Source organism: Calypte anna, chromosome 28 (genome assembly GCF_003957555.1).
Source record: "Calypte anna isolate BGI_N300 chromosome 28, bCalAnn1_v1.p, whole genome shotgun sequence".
Classification (NCBI taxonomy): domain Eukaryota; kingdom Metazoa; phylum Chordata; class Aves; order Apodiformes; family Trochilidae; genus Calypte; species Calypte anna.
Window position 1 is genome coordinate 728,875 of NC_044273.1, and position 19,371 is coordinate 748,245.

The window sequence follows — 19,371 nt, forward strand, 5'->3', positions numbered from 1 at the left end:
AACCCCATCCCTCCTTTCCTGCAGCCTCTCAGCCAAGCTGGCAGCTCAGTGATCCCCTTAGTCCTCAGCCCTCAGTGCCTTGGCTTCTGCTGAGCACTGCTCTCCTGGTCAGCCCCACAGACACAAAATCCTAGAACCCCAAACTGGTTTGGGTGGGAAGGGACCTTAAAGCCCCCCCAGTGCCACCCCTGCCATGGTCAGGGACACCTCCCCCAGCCCAGGGTGCTCCAAGCCCCATCCAACCTTCAACACTGCCAGGGATGGGGCAGCCACAGCTTCTGGGGGCAGCCTGGGGCTCAGCACCCTCACAACAAAGAATTTCTCCCTCAGATCTCATCTCAATCTCCCCTGGGAATGGAGTTGAGGGAAATGCTGAGGGAGGAAGTTTCCTGGGAAGTGCTGGAATGGGTGTTTGGCCCAGAGCCCCAAACTCCTTTCCCCACTGCCTGAAAAGATTTCTGAGGTGAATCTGCCCCATGTCCTGGGGAAGAGGGGAGCAGCAGGGCTGTGCTCTGTGCCTCTTCCCTTCCCTGTCCAAAGGGGACACAACTCTTGTGCCTCTGAAAGGAAGAAACTTCCCTCCCCCTGAACCTTCCTTCAACAAAAGTTTTCTCCCTCCCTCCCAGGGGCAAAAAGCTCCTGGTGAGTGGCTGGGAACTCCAAACCCTGTCCTGGCCCCCCAGCCTCGAGTCCCATCCCATGACCCGGGGGGCACTGGGGACAATTTGCTTGGGGCCCCCAAAAGCTTCGAGAGCTGCAAACCCCCAGCTCCCGCTGTCCCGCTGTCCTCTGCTGTGGGACAGGAAGGTCCCGCAGGGCCTCACCCCAGCTGGGACCCCCCGGACGCTTCCTCTCACCCCCAGGCCCTGCCGAGACCCAGCCCGGGGCTCTGCCCCCCACTGCCGGGCTGTGCCCATACCCTGGAGCCGGGTCGGTATCCCCCGTACGGCCCCGTCCCCTACAGCGGGGCTGGGACCGGGACCAGGCCCCTACCTCCCGGTTGGATCCCGGGGCCCACCTCCTGCAGCGGCACCCGGCCCCTCCAGATGGCTGCTCCCCGCAGCCTAAGGGGGAGCTCTGCCCCGTGGCGGGGCCTGCACCGGAGGGGGCTGAGGGGGGAAGCGGGGGGAGCCCCGGTGGGCCCGGGCAGCGCGGGGTTAACGGGAGGCCCCGCCGGCAGCCGCCAAGCGCGGCGCTGCCGTAAAGCGCTGGGCGCTGCCGTAAAGCCGCCCTCCCGTCAGTCCCCCACCCCTCCTCCAACCTCCTATTCTCGAACGCGCTTTACGCCAACGCCGTTGCGCCACCCCCCCTGTGGTCGGGCTGCGCTTGCGCCGCGCTCCGCCGGGCCTCTCCGCTCCGGAGTTGGTATTCAGGAAGAGCGGTTGCGCCGGCGGCGTGGCGGGAGGCGCATGGGTGAGCGCGGAGCCTACGCCGGCGGCGTAGCGCTGTGGCTGTCTGGCCGCTGCCCGCGGAGTAGTGAGGGGAGGCGTGAGGAGAACCGGGCCGGGGGCTCCGCCATGGGCAGGCGGCCGCGGGGCAGCGCCGGTGCCGCCCGACGCTGAGGAACCGCCGAGGTAACCGCCGCCGCCGCCGCCGCGCCCGGGGAGGGCCTCTCGCTGCCGTTCGGCCCGGCCGGGACCGGGCAGTGGCGGGGAGGAGGGGGCCGGGCCGGGCGGCGCCTCAGGAGAGGGCGGTGGGGGCCGGGCCCGGGGCGCGGGAGAGGCCGCGGGGAGCGAGCGGGGCCCGGAGGGCAGAAGGGGCCGGGAGAGACACGGGGCAAGGTGGGTACCCGGGGGGAAGGCCCGGGCTGGGCCTCGGGGGCTGAGGGGCTGGGGAATGGGGGGGATGAGGAGGGGGCTCGGACGGACCCGGGGGGCTGAAGGGCTCCGGTTGGGGCCGGGTTGGGCCGTGGGGCCGAGGCCCGGGGCCGCCTCCCGTTTCCTCCCGGCGGTGCCTGTGCAGCGGCCTCGGGGAAGGGTCCGGGGTCCACCCGAGATCGCGGCCCCCCCAAGGCCCCTCCGGGAGCGGGGGGTGGCAGGATGGGCTCGGGGCCTCCCCCGGGTCTGTGCCCAGGGCCCGCACCCTGCCCCGTGGTGCCCGAGCCTCGCAGGATGTTGGCTCCTTTGTATGTGGCTTCTCTCTCTCCAGAGGGGTTGGGAAGTGTTTATTTAGGGAAAGGGACTCTGCCGAATCTGGGATTTAAAACAGCTTTTTTGTTTTGTTTTGTTTTTTTCCTTTCTTGTACGTGTTAGGTTTTTTTGTTTGTTTTTTGTTGGTTTTTTTTTTTTTTTTTTTAGCAAAGTGGGTGAGGATGAACGTGAGAAACAGGAAAAATACCCAATACCCCCCCCCCCCTTCTGCCCCCACCAGACAGGAGCTGACTTTAACTCTTCCCGAGGAGGAGCAGCAGCAGCAGCTCAGCTCTGCTGGGCCACCAGGGGCCTGTGGCTCCTCTCTGGGGGTTGGCAGAGGGACTGAGGGAGGCAGGGAAGGGAGGCTCTTGGACCTGGGAGGGAGAATGACGTGAGGCTGTGGGGATATTCGGGAAGGTGTCTCCTGAGGAATGGCTCATGGTGTGGGAAGTGTGGGGACCTGCCATGTGATGTGTATTTCCAAAGTTAAAACATGAAGTTTTGTTTAAAGCTTTCCCACGTTCTGCTCTGAACAGAACAGGGAGGGGAGGGAGGACCCGAGGTAAAATGTGTAAAATGACTGCAGGAGTGTGAGGGGTTTGCAGGCAGTGTGGTTGGAAGTTGCCTTGTGAACTCCTCTGCTTGGTGTTTTCCCTTTGCACAACAAGTGGTTGGCTGTCTGGAAAAGGAATCCTGAGGAGTCTGTGAGTTCCTCTGCCAGCTGGGCTGTCCCATCAGCCCCCCCAGGTGCAGTGTGCCCCCCATCTCCCCACTGCCAGCCCAGGGGGTTCAAAATCGGGCCTTATGTAACAGAGTGGAGACAACGTTTGGTGTTTGCCAGTGTGTCTGAAAAAGAATTGCTGCAAATGAGGGCAGGAGGCCTCCATGGGGATCCTGTGGAGAGGCCTTCCTCCTGGCAGGGGAGGCTTGGCTGCTGGGAGGGACTTGCCAGAGATGTGTTGGGGTTGTGTTCATTCAGTGCGTGGCAGAGAGGAGGGTTTGGTGATGGTGCTTTGGGTGCTGCTGAGCACCTTTGGGCTCCCTGGTGGGTTGTGGTGGTGCTGGGGATGGTGGGACCCTGCCTGGTGGCAGCTGGGCTCAGGCCTCTGGTGGTGGTGACTTTGGGGACCCCCCCAGGGGGGAATTGTCTCCTGTGGAGGTGGCTGCCTCCTGTGTCACTCTGCCTGGGGGTTTGATCTCTCCTGGGTTATCTCACAGATCTCTGAGGCTTTATAAATCATTTCTGGAGGTTTTCTGCAGAAACAGCCACTGGCATGGGGAGGACTGGGGTGCACTTGGGAGTGGTTTGCAGGGGAGGCTGTTGGGTTTTTTTGTTTTTTCCTGGGCTGTTTCTCTGGGCTGACTGAATGGAGCTGTGTTCCTGCCCCTGCAGGGTGGTTTCTCTTTGGTTTCCTTGGTGCAGTTCTCTTCAGGAGAGCCGAGTGGGGAGAAGGAAGTTGGAGCACTTGGAGTCCAGCAGGTTTCTGGATTCTGCCCGGCCAGTGCTTCCCTCCACTGTCTGTCCCTGTCCCTGTCCCTGGAGAGCCTTCCATCCCCTCTTCCTTTGTGTTCCATCTCCTGTGCAACCCTCAGGGCTGTCAGACCTGTTCAAGGGGAGTGACTCAGCGGATCAATGGGAACCACAGGAGGGTTGTGCTCACAGATCCAGCAGGATTATTCCCCCCCCCCTCCCTCCAGCCCCCACTGGGCTGGAAGAGACCACTTAGAGCAACTCCTAACAAAAGTGTTTGCTGGACTGGGGCCTGACTCTGTCTGTGGCCTCCTGCCCCCACCCTTGTGCTTTTTTCAGCCAGGGGGAGGTCTTCAGGAGCAGGAATCTTTCACCTTGGCTGCTTCAGCCAGGTGTGTGCCAAGCCCCTGCTCTGGGGGCATCCCAGCCTGCTGGAAGGACCAGTCTGGCATCAGCCTCTCCGGGCAGGGAGCTCTTTTAGCTCTGCTTTCCAGCCAGGGAAACTGCAGCACTGAAGGACTCTCTGAGATGGGGAGGGAGCCTCAGGTGAGTGGAGCTCCCACTGGGGTTTGGCTCTTTCCTGGGGCTGTGGCACCAGGGCCTTGCTTTGCCTGGGAGTCAGACCCTGCTGCTGGGAGGGGAGAGGCTCAGGTGCCAGTGCAGGAGCTTCCTTTGTGTGCTTACAGGGGGTTGTGCTCTGTGGAATAGCTCTGTCCACAGCCCTGGGACTGGGCTTTGACAAACCAGACTTGGGTTGTCCCAGTGCAGGGAGAAGCTGTGAAATTGAACCTTTTTTGGGCCATGGTGCAGCTTGGAGGCTGCTTTGGTCCTGCTGTGCCCTAGAGGACAAGAAGCAGGGGCAGCAGTCTCAGCAGCTCTGCTAGAGAGCAAGTTCTCAAAGCTGTGTGTTTATAAATCCTTTTCTCACTAGACTGGATGTTTATACTTGCCTGGCTCAGGTCTGTGGGGGCATCACGGTGTCCCCAGCAGGTCCCCAGCTGGAGGGCAGCAGGACTCAGTTGGGAGGGAAGTGTAAAGGTGACTTTTTGCCAGGGCAGCTGAACTCAGTGTTTGGGCTCACTGCCTGCTTCCCAGAGTTGTGCTGCCTGCCCTCCACTTCCTGGGGAATTCTCCTAAGTCCCTGCACGGGGTCTCCCTGTTGCACAACCCTCGCATGTCAGCCTGGTGCTTTATGCCTAATAACTGGCTTAAAACTGAACCTGACTGCAGAACATGTGTGGAGCTGAGGTGTCCCAGGGCAGCTCCTGCCCCTGCTGCTCTCCCCTGGGGCTGCTCTGACCCCAAGGTGCTCAGAGCTCTGCTCCTCACCACTGCTGGGTCCCCCCAGCCCTGCTGAGCTGGGGAGGGAGAGGTGGGACTGGGTGTGCTGGGGCCAGTGCAGTGTCTGTAAAACCACAGGTCTGTCTGTCTGTCTGTGGTGGCAGCAGAGTGGTGCTTGGTGAGCACTGAGGCCACCCCAGCCTGTGGGGGTTAGGAAATCGTTCTTCAGGTATGCTGAAAGCTGTGGGTGAGGCTTTGCAGGGTGTTTTAAAGTTTTGGGTAACTTGGTCTAACGGGAGGTGTCCCTGCCCAGGCAGGGGGTTGGGACTGGAGGAGCTTTAAGGTCCCTTCCAACCCAAACCATTCCGTGGTTCTGTGAAAATTCTGTACAGAGCAAGATGGCAATGGTCTCTTGCACAGCAAGGAGTGTTTCCTCCTGCAGGAGCAGAGTGCAGACTTTCAGTTGGCTTCTTTGGTTCTGAAAAGGTGATGGACAGAAGTTCTCTGTGCTTCCAGCAAGGTTTCCCAGTGCCCATGCAGTCTGTTCCTGCTGGAAGGCTGGTGACAGTCACACTTCCCAGGCAGTCCCCAGCTGACATCTGCCTCCTCCTCCCCACACTGACCTGCACACTTCAAAACCTGCAGCACAAACATTCTCATGTGCAGGGAATATCAGGTCTAATTCACCTGTGGCAGTAAAACCAAGAGCTAAAAACTTCCCTGCTAAGCCTGGAGTCCCCTCCTGTGAGAGCTGGAGGAGCTGAGCCCTGGGCCTGGGAAGGGATCCATGTGCTGCAGGCCAAGATCTCTGCTCCCTCTCCAGTGTCAGGAGCAGCACACAGCCCCCCAGCCAGCTGCTGGGGACTGGGATGGGGCTCTGGAACCAAACTGGGAAGTACTGGTTCATTTCAATGGTTTAAAACTTGAAGAAAGGAGATTTAGGTCAGACATTAGGAAGAAATTCTTTGGTGTGAGGGTGCTGAGCCCCAGGCTGCCCCCAGAAGCTGTGGCTGCCCCATCCCTGGCAGTGCTGAAGGTTGGATGGGGCTTGGAGCACCCTGGGCTGGTGGGAGGTGTCCCTGACCATGGCAGGGGTGGCACTGGGGGGGCTTTAAGGTCCCTTCCCACCCAAACCTGTCTGTGGTTCTAGGATTTTGTGTCTGTGGGGCTGACCAGGAGAGCAGTGCTCAGCAGAAGCCAAGGCACTGAGGGCTGAGGACTAAGGGGATCACTGAGCTGCCAGCTTGGCTGAGAGGCTGCAGGAAAGGAGGGATGGGGTTTTCCTTCCTTTTTCCATGCCCCTGACTGAGGAGTGTCCTGCAGCCCTTTGGTATTTACCATTAGGTAATGGGTTTAATGAGGGAGCCCTGGCTTTGCCTGCCCAAATGACAGCTTAGGCCTGAGAGAGATGTTCTGAAGTTAAACAACAGGGGTTCAGGTTGGTCTGGAACTTGGATTTTGTGGAGTTTTTCCTTTGGAAGATCTTTGCAGCCCCCCTGGGCTGCAGCAGAGCAGCCAGGGGCTGGGAGTATCCCGGGAGTATCCTGGGTGCAGGGCTGTGGCCCTGGGGATTGGTTCCCTCCCTGATCTGGAGGTTGGGAAGTTTTGAGGAGTGGCTGCTGCCTGGGTGTGGGGGGTGGGCACTGAAATGTCAGTGGTAATCATTTGAAAAGCAGAAATCAGTGGTAATCAGTTTAAAAGCAGAACAGAGGTGTGCTGTGTTGGTGCTGCTCAGGAGCTCCATTCTTCCAGACTCCTGTTGTTCCCTGATGCTTTCAGGTACAAAGTCTTGCTGCTTTCTGCTTTGGAGATACTGGGTGTGAGCAACAAAGCAAGAAACCCTTTTTCTTTTTTTTTAGGCTGGGCTGCTGGCAGTGATGAGGTTGATGTTTTGCCTGGGTTCCCCAGTTGGATGCAGAGGGAGGAGGAGGAGGATGGGGCTTTCCAGCACCTTCTGTGCCATGGGTGTGGGCGAGGGGCAGGCAAAGGCACTCCTGGAATGCCCCCACCCCCAGCTCTGCCACTTCCTCCTATCCCAAAGGTGCTGTGGCTTGGAGCTGAGGTCCAGCTTTTGTGTTACCCAGCACAGAGAACATTGAGGAGCCAGCAGAGAAGCAGCAGAGGTGTGGTCTGTCTGGGGGAAGGGACTGCTCCCAGCCATGGGGTGAGGCACTGCCAGGTCCAGGGCTGCTTTCTGCATTGAGCCTTGGGAATTCCAGCACCAACTCACTGGAGCTCATCACTCCGTGGGCTTTGGGAGCTGGGGAAGGAATAGGAAGTGCTCAGTGGGATGGAGCTTTAACATTTCCTCCAGGGTTACTGTGCTGTTTCCATAGGGATGTCTGCCTGCTGGGGGATCCTGGTCCAGAGCTCCCCAGCATTCTGCAGCCTGAAGCAGTCAGGGTGTGCAGTACAGGGAGGTGGAATCCCAGCAGGACAGATGCTCACAGCTCTCCCATCTCACACCAGAGCTGGGGATGTTGCCAAGGAGCAGCTCCCCACTGCTCCTCTTCTTCCTCCCCAGCCTGCTGCTCAGGGAGCTGAGCTGCTCCTCAGGCTTCCCAGCTCTGCAGGCACCAGTTCAGGAGAGGGAAAGGGAAGCTCATTTGCCACCCCCTGTGCTGAGCATTTCTCTGAGGAGTCAACACATGAATGGGATCTGTGGGGCAGACCAGAGCTGTGTCACAGGAGCCTTTCCCCAGCTCAGGCTCTCTGGGTAAAGCTGCTGTGACATTTGCCCACGGGGACACTCCAAGCAGCCCCCTTGCCTTGGAGCAGACTCTGCTTTCGGGTGGGTTTTGGCAGGGGCTCCTCTGCCTGGGCTCTGAGGGGCTATGGGGGTGCAGAGTGTGGCAGGAGCCCCCAGGATCCCAGCCCCTGGGTGCAGCCCTGCTCCAGCTCTCCTGACCTCACTGAATTAATTCCTTTTTTCTCCTTACCCTTCACTCTCCTGTTTATTGTGCTGACATCTCTCTGACTCCTTGGGCTCCTACCTTGCTGAGATATTTTCTTGCAAGAGCCAGCACGGCCATCAGGGGAGCTGAGCTGCAGAGCAGGAACAGCCTGGAGCATCTCTGCACTGGAGAGAGCAGTTTGCCAGGCAGGAAAGGTGGGAGCCTTTCAGGAGGGAGGTGGGGTGACCACGGGGGGAGGACAGCATTGTGCAGATGCCCTGACTGCAGTCTGGGTGGCACCCACAGGTGCTCTGATGTCCCTCTGAGGATGTGTAAGCACAGACCTGGCCGTGAGGCTCCAAATCCCGTGCCCAGCTCAGGGATGCACTGCAGTGAGCTTGGCTGGGTGACAGCAGAGACCCCAGGGGTGGGGATGCAGGGGACAGGTCCCACTGCTGCCTGTGCTCCTGGCAGAGCCTGATCTCTGACTGCTCCCCCGAGGAGAGTGTAACCCTCAGTGCTTTGCTTCTATTTCTGTTCAGAGCCAGAAATCAAAGTCCAGAGCTGTGCTTCTCCAGCCAGAATCACTGAAAGGCACTTGCTGTTGTTTTATGGCCAATATTTAACTTGTCCCTGTGATGAGACCAGCCCGATAGACTCTAAATATTTGCCTGGAGGAAGAAGTTGGAGGGAAGAACATCCACTGCTGGGGTTGGGGGGAGGCAAGGGGGGGTCAGGGGGCGAGTGGCAATCTGTGTGACCCGGCCCGGGTTCTGGCCCGGCTCTGCCAGGTCCCGAGGTTGCTCTGGCTCAGCCGCAGCACAGGGAGGAAATGTTTGTGAGCTCCGGCGGCTCAGGGCGTGTCTGCTCCCAGCCCCGGTCCTCGGCTCCTGCTGCCGGGGGGGATTTAAAGGCACCGGCTCTGGAGCTGCTTTCCAGCCGCGGCTGCTGCGGGCAGAAACTTCCTGATCAAAGCAGCTCTCAGGAAAGAAATGCTCTGCTGCTTGTGCTTGCTCTGTGGTCTTGGGTGCTGAGAGTTCATCACATCCTCTGGAGTGGATCCTGCTGGTTTCCCATTCCCTGGGTGAGGTGCTTGGGCCATCTCCTGTCCTGTCCCAGGCAGCCCCTCTCTGGGGACAGGGTGGGTTGGTAAATTCTGAATCTGGATGTGAAGTCTGGGCATGGAAACCTCTGCCCCACCTTCTCATCTTCTGTGCTCTCAAGCAGAGGCTTTTGGCCATTCTTGACTGTTAAAGCTGAGTTTTGCTCAGGTACAGAGAGAACATGTTTTCTCTTGAAGCCAAATCAAAGGCATGTGGCTGGTTGTGAGCCAGCCCAAGGGGAAGGCTTTGTCTGAGCTCCTGTGTGCAGAGTTCAGCCCAGCTCTGAAAGGTTGAGAACTTCCTCCTTCCAGTGGAGCAAAGGGCTTGCAGGCAGCCCTGGATCCCAACCTGAAGCTGTGCTGAGGGGAGCCAAGTCCAGCCAGGGCACGGCTCTGGATTTTAGTGATGGGTTTGATGCTGGGGAACCACTGAACTGTTTAGGTTGGAAAAGCCCTTTCAGATCATCAGGTCCAACCATTCCCAAGGCCTCCCCCACCCCATGTCCCTCATCCCCACATCCCCAGGGCTCTGAAACCCCTCCAGGGATGATGGGGACTCCAGCCCTGCCCTGGGCAGCCTGGGCCAGACCCTGACAACCCTTTCCAGACAGAAATTCTTCCCCAGCTCCAACCTAAACCTCCCCTGGCACAACTTGAGTTGTGCCAGAAGTTCCTCTTGTCCCATCCCTTGTTCCTTGGGAGCAGAGCCCGACCCCCCCTGGCTCCAACCTCCTCTCAGGGGGTTGCAGAGAGCCACAAGGTCTCCCCTCAGCCTCCTCTGCTCCAGGATCAACACCCCCAGGGCCCTCAGCTGCTCCTCCTCTCCAGACCCTTCCCCAGCTCCATTCCCTGCTCTGGACTCTCTCCAAACCCCAAAGCTGTTGTCAGGGTTTGTCTGACCCCCCCAGCTCAGAGGGGCTCAGGGGGTGTGTAGCAAGGTAGCAAACTGCCTTCCCTCCCCTTTGCAGAGTCTGCAGGTGTGGTGCCACCTGTGGTGATGATGATGATGATGATGCAGTGGTGATGACTGAGCTGGGTTGGTTCAACCCAAGGGCTCTGGCAGTGCCCGTGGTTGCATTCCCAGCTGGAAAGGCTGTGGAGGGGCTCCTGTCCTCAGGGATGGCTGCAGCCTCTCTGAGCACACACACACCCAACAGCACTGTGCTGCTCAGACTTCCAGCTTGGAAGTCTTGGCCCCTTTCCATAAGGAATATTGATGGGTTTTAGGCCCACAAACTGGCTGCATGATGAATGAGAGAGCCAGGAGAGCTGTGTCCTTCCTGCAGGGACTGGAAGAGGTGATGGGAACTCAAAACATGAGTAATTAAGTGAAAAAAAAAAAAAAAAAGGGTTTGGGTTTTGGATGGATGTACTGGAGAAGGGTGAACGTGTGTTGGCTGGTGTTTCTGGGACAAACTGGAGAAGTGAGAGCCCAGAAACGAGAGAGGAGGGACAGTTTGTTCATGTAAATAATGTTCCAGGTATTAATAGCAGCCAGATGAAACGGGTCCTCCTGAGGGGGTGTATCCTTTGTTTTCCCTGTGTGCAGATGAGGCAAAGGAGGGACCAGCAACGAGGTCAGAGGAGATGTACCTGAGGCAGAGCAGTCTTTTGGATGAACCCCTTGGAAAGTTTCCTTTCCCTGCCCACAGCTCCTCTGGGGGCTGTCACTGCTCTGCTGCTGCTGTGCAGAACACACCCAGGTGAGGAGTGAGGGGGGGGGAGAAACAGCCCTTGGAACATGAACTGCTTGGTGTCTGAGTCCTTAATCCCCAAAGCTGTCCTGGTGCTCAGTGAAGCTCTGAGTCTGATCCTCCCTGAGAAGGACAGAGGAGTGAAAAGGCCCTGAACGATCTCTGGAGTGAGCAGGAATGGGGTGTAAGGCTCTGGCCCTTCTGTTTTGAAGCTTTTCCCCCTTTTCCAGCTGGCTGGGGGGGTTGGCCAGGTTGTAGTGATTTGTCCCAGTTCATCTCCAGTTGGTTGGGATCCACCCTTCCCTACCCTCCTTTCTCCTGTGACCTGGTGGATGTGTTTCCTTCTGTGAGAGGCTGGAGGAGTTGTGTGCTGCTTCACTGCCCCATCTGTAAAACGAGTGGGTTGCTGCTGTACCTTTGAGAGGTTGCAGGGAAAAATGCGTGGTGGGTTGAGCTGCTTGGGTCAGAATGGAGGGGGTGGGACAGGGAGCACTGCAGGGGTCACACCTGAAGATGCTGCTGGTGTGGGAGCTGGTGGACATTGGGCCATGGAGCATCCCTCTGCCCCACTGACTCTGCAGAAAAGATTCCTTGCATGCTGCTGCTTTCCTGCCCACTGCTGGGTGACAGTCCCTGCTGGGTGACAGTCCCTGCTGGGTGACAGTCCCTGCTGGGGTAGAGGGCTGGGAGGGGCCAGGACAGCAGTGAGCCAACTCCTGTGGAAATGATTCTTGTGCCAAGGAGTCTGACAGCTCTTTGGGGAGAGGTTTCCCCATGAACTCCTCCTGGAAGCTTTCCCTTCCCTTGCCCCTTCTTTCCCTCCCCCCCCCCCCCAGTTCTTAAGGCAGAGGAAATGTGTGGGGCTTCAAGCAGCCCGGGGAAGAAAGTGGGGAGGGAGATGGTGTTTGCTTGTGTGTGGGACAGCTTGACTTGGCAGAGCTGCAGCTCTGCAACCCAGAAATGGAAACAGTCCTTGTCACCAGTGGGAATGACAGCCCCCTCCACCCACCCTGCTCCAGGGAGCTTTGGAGCAAAGTGCTTGGCCAGGGACAGAGCAGAAGAGCTGGTCCCCTCTTCCTTGTGAGCTGAGGGAGATGGGGAAGTTGCAGTTAGCTGTGGTTTGGGGGTTGAATGGCACCAGGCACTCCTTTTTCCCCTGCCACATCTTCCAAAAGGCCACCCCAGATCTGCCAGTGCAGCTGCTTCCTAACCTGGTTCTGTCAAGAGGATATGGGTTGAGGGAAAAAAAAAAAAAGCTAAATCCTACTATTAAAAGTGCTTCTGCCAACCCAGATCCTGCTGACAGAAAAGGGTTTGGTAGCAATACACATGACAGGAGGGCAAGCAGATCTCTGCTGAGTGACAGTCCCCAGATGGGCTGAGGAGCAGGGGAACCCTCCTGTCACAGCCATCTCCCCATTGGGGTGCAGCAGCCTGGCTGGAGGGACACTTGGGACCCTCTGAGCTGGAGTCCTGGGGGGGTCTGTTCCCCCTCTGCACTCTGGTGTGTGATCAGCTGGGTGCTGAACTTCCCCTGGATCCTGTGGGCTGAGGGACTGTCCCAGATCCTGGAGCTGGGAAATGGAATGGGCTGTGGGGTTTGTTCTTTGGCTTTCATCTCATTGCTTCCTCTGTGCCCTGCTCCTGAAGTGGGGCTGGGAAGGAGCCCTGCTCTTTGGGGTGCTGCAGATCTGGGTTCCAGCACTTCCCCAGGACTGTTGATGGAGGAAACATGTCTGGGATAGGCTGCACTCCCGAGTTCTCAGCTCTCCTGGGGGTGCTGCCACCTCTCCCTGGCTCTGGGCTGGTTTCTGGGTGCTGCTCACCCCTGGAGCCTCCCCTTTCCCCCTGCTGCCAGGTGACACAGGTGACAGCCCTGCAGTGACAGTGCCAGGGAGGGAGCAGGGGATCAGTGCTCACCTGTGTCCCTCTGGGTCACCTGCCAGGGGCTTGTTGGCTCTTCAGAGAGGCTGTGCCTGCCCAGGGTGGCACTGAGGGAGGTGCTGGCTGACCTCTGCCCCTGGGCATCTGCTCCACCCACCTCCTGGAAATGCAAACCAAGGGACAAATCTGAAACCAATCTGGGCATCAGCTCAGCCTGGGCACTGCCCTGGCCTGGAGAAGGGACCTGTGGTCAGAGCCACCTTCTGCACAGGTGACCTTAGAGGGCAGAGCAGCCTCCAGGCACCAGGGCAGTGCAGAGCTCCCCTGGATCCTGCAGGATGGGTTTCCTCTTCTGCTGGGGGTGTTTTGCTGTGCCCTGTGGTGGTTGTAGCCACTGACTCCAGAAGGTGCTGAGCAGGAGGGCTCAGGACCAGCTCTGGGTGGGGATGTTGTGGCCTCAGAGCTGCTGCAGTTTTCCCTTCTCTGCTTTGCTGATGTGTCCCCTCCTGCTCCTGCCCACCTCTGTGCCTGCTGCTCCTCTGGGATTGCTGCCCAAGTCCTCTTGCAGGAGGTTTGTCCCTAAAGCTTTGCCTTTGGCTGGGCAGCTCCTGGCAGGAGCAGGGCAGCTCAGCACTGCTGGGGCTGCAGAGCCAAGGTGGGAGCAGCTTTCCCCTGCTCACTGTCTGGGGAACTGGTGGCAGCTCTGTCACCCCCATTCCTCTGCACCAAGGGCCATTATAAAGAAAAAGCTGAGCAGCACTTCATGTTTTTATGAAAAGTGTTTGTTTTAAGGGCATGGGAGCATTCAGGGACAGGGCTGAGGAAGCAGTGTGCTGGTAGAGATTTGTCTTGCATTGATTTCAGGCAGCAGAGCAGGAGGAGGTGTCCTGGGATGTGAGATGGGAAATGGAAGCGTTTGTTCCAAGCTGCTGGGTGAAAAATTGCTCTCTGGTTGTGTCCAAGCCTTTTGTGTCACCATGGCCTGGGGACTGCCAAGGAGGCTGTGAGGAGGTGGAAGGGGAAGGTGCCTGCAATGCTCTCCTGCCTTGGCCCAGCACAGGTACCATCAGCACCAGCACAGGTACCATCAGCACCAGCACAGGTACCATCAGCACCAGGCTGGGGAATTCGTGTCCCTGACAAAATGGAGCTTTGTGCCTTTCACAGGGAGGCTCTGCAGGGCCTTGGCTCCCACCTCTGCCTCTTGCTGCCAAACCAGCAGCATCACCTGAAGTTAAACCTCCTCCCAAACTTCTGGGGGAAGGATGGGGAGGGCCCAGTGGTGCCTGGGACAGATGTGTTTGTGCAGCTCCTGCTCTGGCTCTGCAGGTGCTCTCAGCTTTCAGGAGCTGCATCCCTGTGGTGCTGCAGGCTCAGCAGCTGCTCAGAGCCCATCTGAAGAGGTTGGGTGTCCAGTGTCCAGAGATCCAGCACAGGACAGCCCACCCTGAGGGTGTTGTGGGTGCTGTGCTCAGGCTGCAGCTTCCTTGAGCTTCTTTTTAGCTTCCTAGGGCAAAAAACTAGGATTCAGTGGTTTGGGCTACAGACAGTCCTCTGGATACCTGCCTGCAGAGAGAGCCTGTTGGGGAGGGGTTACCAGGCAGGAAAGCAAAACTTTGGGGTTTTTAATAGGTGAGTTTTAGGAGCTTGACCTTTCCCAGTGGGTCAGTTGGATCCAGCTGGGTTGTTCTTTTCCAGAGCTGCTTTGGGTCAATGTTGGCTGCACAGCTGAGCCTTGAGCTTTAGTGATCTGGGCATGAGGGGGGTAAATAGCAATATTGGGTCTTGATTATAGAAAGAAAAGCTTTGCAGCCCCTCTCCCAGGGTGAGCATGGTTGTTACAAGGACATCAGTGCAAGAACTGGGCAGGATGGGACTGGAAGAAAAGAAGCAGATTCTGCTCTTCCATCAGCCTCAGCACGTGTGGAGGGGAGAGCAGGAGGAGGAGAGGGCACAGGACTGGTGAGCAGGGATTTGCTGTGGATTTTTGGAAGGCAGTTGGTTCCTTTGCAACTCTCCCTTGTAGCAGCAGTGTGGATTTAATGAATATCCAGTGTCTGACTGGAGTTTGCTGCTCTGGGGATGGACTGGCTGGTTCAAACAGAAATCCCACTGGCAGAGCCACAAAGCCTGGGGTGTGGGGGAGCTTGGATGGCTGAGACCACTTGTTCAAGTGGCTGGGGATGAAGTGGCTGATTGAATGGAGCTCTCGTGGGGCTTGAAAAGCAGCAGCAGTGTCTTGGCTGGGGTGCCTGTGTCTGTCCTGTGGAAACTGCTGGAGCATATGGGCTGTGGGAAGGGATGGAGATCTGGGAGTTGGACTCTGACTGCTGTCTTTTTAAGGTCTTCCAGCCAGAGACAGAGCTTTGTCTGTAATGATCTTCTTGTCTCCCAACACCAGGAGCTCTGCATTAGTAAAACCAAAACCACTTCAACATCCTACTTGGCTTTTTTTTTGGTGCTGACCTGCTAAGATGGGATGGATTCTCCAGCCCTGGGTGATATTCTTCACTCAGGCAGGAGGTGAGCCTGTGAATTCTCTGGTGTTGCTCAGAACCAGCTCTGACCCACCCCTTACCTGTGGTGTCTGATGGTAACACCAAAGCCAGTTCCAGGTTCCCAGGCAGAAATTGCTCCACCCATGAGCAGAACACTGCAGGAACACTGGTGTGAGCAGGCTGCAGCTCCAGCTGGGTCATTTCTTGATCTTGCCATCTTCCAGCTGCACACCAGAGCCTCTCCTGTTGCAGGAGAAGTGATACTGGAGTAGAGGGTTGGTAAATCCAGGTGTGAAGTTCCTCTGGTGGGGTCTGTGAAGTCAACCCAAAAGCTGCTTTCCTTCAAGTGTCTCTGAGAAAGCTGCAGTGGGTTTTCTGGTAGTTGTGGTGATCTCTGTCCTTGGAAGTTGAAATGTGTGGCCCAAAAAGGTGGATAGACTTTGTTAGGCACTTGGTTTTTGGGTGGATTTGTCTGACTTGCAACGTGGTTGATCCTTTCCAGCCTGGTTTTCAGATCTGGTTTTATTTTAGCTTGTGCATATTTACTATTATTATTTTTCCTTTGAGAAGTATTTTTAGCTTTTTTTTTTGGTTGGTTCCTGTGCTGCTGCTGAAGTTTCTGCCCTGGTATTTCCAGCTCCTTGGTAAAGCAGAGTTAATATTTTCCATCCAGGTGGCACTGCTTTGGACAGGGATCCAACAAAAAGAGTGAAATCCTGCATTCAGCTGAGAGCACATTGCATCCCAGCCCCCAGCAGTGGGCAGATGCTTCGTGGGGTTTTCTTGGTGGCTGCTTTTACTGGGACCTTTGGGAGTTGACTCTGCAAGTTGGTTTGGTGTTCAGAAGCATCAGGGATTGGGTTGTTCCAAATTTGGGCTGGCCAGAGCACGTTGCTTTGCATTTCTGCTGAGGGGAGCAAACACCCATCAAAAGTCTCACTCCTGGTGGTTAAAGGGACCTGCTCCCTCCCTGGGTATTTTGGGGGACAAAATAATCACTGCTGGGCTGCCAGGAAGGGGACTGAGTGAAGCTGATGCTGCTGTGCAGTCTGTCCTCTCACCTCCCCTCCTCTGCTCTGAGCTGTGCTGGGAGCACTCAGCACATCAGGGGGAAGTTTTCTGTGTCCTCCAGCACAGGAGGCTTCTGTACCTTTTCCAGGCTCCTCTCAAGAAGGAGGAAAGTGTTTTAAAATCCCACCTTCAGCACAGGGAATTCCCACCCTCAGTCCCTAGCAGCTCTGCAGGGTGTTGCCTTCTGGGCTCCATTGGGAACTGAAACCACTACTGGGGGTTTCCTCCTTTTTTTACCATTTATTTAACTTTAGTATTCTTAGGGAAGATATTTCAGGTTTGCTCCCCCTCCTCTTTTGGGGGGATGGAGATGCTGGGGTTGGGTCAGGAGGACACTGTGCATCCTCCAGGCTGGTGAGCACAGGCAGCTCCTTGGGCAGGAGGACTCTGGGGTGGTTGGGCTGGAGTTTGGCAGTGCTGGAGCTGGAAGAACAGCTGAGATTTTTGCATTCATAGCAGGCTGAGGGTTTGGGATCTGTCTCTCCTCAGAAGATCTCCATGGAATCACCTGTGAGCCATTGCTGGGTTGGTGCTGGGAGAACTTGGTGTCCCCACGGGTTGGTGAGGCCACCCAGCTGGGAAGCAGGACTCCTGTCTGATCCAGGATGTTCTCTGCTGAGGTGTTGAAGCTCTGCTCTTCTCATCTTTATGGAGGGGATGATGTGACACAACATTTTCTTAAAAAATAATATTGAAGATTCAGAGGAATCTGCTAAAGGATTATTTGTGTTTGGAAGCTGGGAGAAAAATAACTTTGAAGAGATTTGCAGCTTGATCTGGTGTAGGTTAAGAGCTGAGCAGGATGCAGTGTCCAGAAATCTCTTGGGGAAGGGAAAAGCCAATAATGAGAGAACACTTCTGATTCAGAGAAAAGGTTGATGGACACCATAGCTGGAAGAGGAAGCCAGAAAAAGCCATCTTCCTCACAACCCAGTTCAACTCTGGGGAAAAATAAATGTTCTATTATTAATTTTTTATTCTTATTTTTAATCCTGCTGTTTCTGTGTCTTGTTTTTTTATTTTGGATGTGACTGAGAGCCCTGGAGAGACACCAGGGTGAAGCACCAAGGCGCTGGGGTGGCTGCTGCTCTGTGCTGGGCTCAGTGCAGCTTTTCCTGGTGAATGCTTTAATCCCCAGCAGAGCCTCCGTGGGGTTGTGTTTGTTCCATGTGAGCTCCATGTGAGGTGATGGTGTGGGGGATCATTTGCCCCACTGGTGTGGTTTGGTTGGGTTTGGTTGGTTGGGTGTTTAATAAATGCTGGTGCCAGGAACAGTGTCTGAGCCTTGAGGGAGGGGGAGAGTCTGGCTCTGGGGTGCAGTGATGGGACAGGGGGTGAAGGTGCAGCTCAGGGCCTGCTCCTGGGGGCTGGGCATGTTTTATATTTATATATATAAACCTCTCACCATATTGATAAATTCTTTGGAACCACTCTGACAGCAGAGGTAAGAAGAGGAGTGGAGCCCTCGCTCCTCCCCACCTCACCGTGTGCTCAGCAAAGGGCTGGGGAGGTTTGGAACAAGGATGCTCAGATCATGCTGGATTAAAAGCTTTGCTGCCACAGTTTAGGGCTTTTTATGTTGATTTTTTTTTTCTCAAAGAAATTCTGGTAGAAACATTACCCTCAGCTTTTTTATTTTCCAGAAATGACTTGGTTGGGAGAGGAAGGGGGGGGTGAAGCCACATTTTGAACAAACTGCCCTTGCAGATTTCCTTATTGAGAACATTGTGGGGGCCAAAAGTGACACCAGGTTGTGGGGGGCTGTTTGTTTGCTGGAGGGAGGGGGGGGCACAGCAACCACCCCCCTGTGGAGGGGAAGCTCTTCAGCCCCTGCTGGTGCAGTGGCCATGGGGACAGAGCTGGGGGCTGTGCCTGTCCTGGGATCCCTGCACAGGAGCCATGAGGGATGTGACAGTGGGAAGAGGGGCCTGGGGGGCTTCAGGGAAGGCTCTGCAGGACGAGTGGGCTGGGGGGCTTGATGTGAGAATGCAAAGAGGAGATGGGGAGGGTTGGATGTTCCCCTCCTCCCCCTGAGCTGTGTGGGCAGGAGGTCAGGTAGCGATGGGGTGGGCTCCAGAGGCGGTGGTGCTGGCTGGGGAGGGAGTTTCTTCAGTCCTTGAGTGGGTTCTTGTCTTCTCCCTGAAGGATGGAGGCAAGGGGAAAGGTCACTGAGCTCTGAGCACTCTTCCAAAACTAAGAGGGAGCCAAACATCTCCCCAGGGACCTCAGAGGGCCAAGGCAGATGCAGGGGGTTGTTAACCCAATGGGACAGCCGGGATCTGCAGGGCCAGGAATCCACCAAGGAGGTGGTGGCAGAGCTGAGATCTCTCCAGTCCCATCCCTGAGCCAGAGGCTCCCCTGCAGCTGCCCAGGTTGTGCCCGGGGGCTCTGCAGCAGCAGTTCAGTAACAAAGTGTTTAACGGGAGCTTTCTGGTGTGCTGACACCCAGGGGAACGCACAGAGGAGGAAAGGGAGCAAACAGAGCAGCCTGAGCTGTGCTGGCTCCTGCCTTCCTGGGAAAAGCATTGGAGGTTGTGACCCCATCCCTGCTTCCCTCCACCCTGCAGGGCTCAGGAGGTGACAGTCTGGGGCTGCTTTGAGGCCTTCCTGCTTTTTGAGGGATTCCTCAGTATGGGTGAAGGTCCCTGCACCCCTGCCCTGCTGCTCCCACCCCATGTCCCTTATCCCCACATCCCCAGGGCTCTGAAACCCCTCCAGGGATGATGGGGACTCCAGCCCTGCCCTGGGCAGCCTGAGCCAGGCCCTGACAACCCTTTGCAGGGAGAAATTCTTCCCCAGCTCCAACCTAACCCTCCCCTGGCACAACTTGAGGTCAGTTCCACTTGCTGTTACTCCAGTACAGGTTGTCTGGTTTTACTGGTCCTGTTGGCTGGCCCACAAGAGATGCTAACGTTGGTTTGAACATTAACTTTCCAGAACATGAGTAGTTATATTATTTGTATACCCTGGAAAATCCACTGGCTTTCCCTTTTGTGGTAGCTGTATGGATTTTTATCCTGGATGAGCTTTTCCTCAAAGCTTTCATCTGTGGAAAGAACACAAGTGAGAAACCTCAGCCCAGGAGAGCCTCATCCAGCTCAGCAGAGCAGGGGACACTACAGACCTCCTGGAAGAGGTTTCTGCTGCCCTGAGACACTCCAGAAGCTTTTTCCCTTCCTCTTGATTCAGAGCAAAGTTGGTGGGGGAGAAGGAAGGGACTTCATGGCCAGCTCCTGTCCTTTGGGGTAGCTGGAACTGCCTTTGTCCCCACGCTGTCCCCCCAGCTTGTGGTGGCCTCTGCTCCCCAGTGGGAATGGTGGCTTCCCAGAGGATGTAGGTGTATC

General features: G+C 56.7%; 1 protein-coding gene across 3 annotated transcripts in view; it reads left to right on the forward strand.

Annotated features, from left to right (window-relative positions):
- The first annotated feature begins 1,450 nt into the window (after positions 1 to 1,450).
- Positions 1,451 to 19,371, forward strand: part of CSNK1G2 (casein kinase 1 gamma 2) — a 37,881-nt gene continuing 19,960 nt past the window's right edge. For 2 of the 3 annotated variants that reach the window (XM_030466640.1, XM_030466639.1), the window contains exon 1: positions 1,451 to 1,574. The gene's annotated coding sequence lies outside the window, so the exon portion shown is untranslated. Of the gene's footprint in view, positions 1,575 to 1,716; positions 1,782 to 19,371 lie in introns of those variants that run through there. The other variant, XM_030466641.1, reaches the window with a different exon arrangement.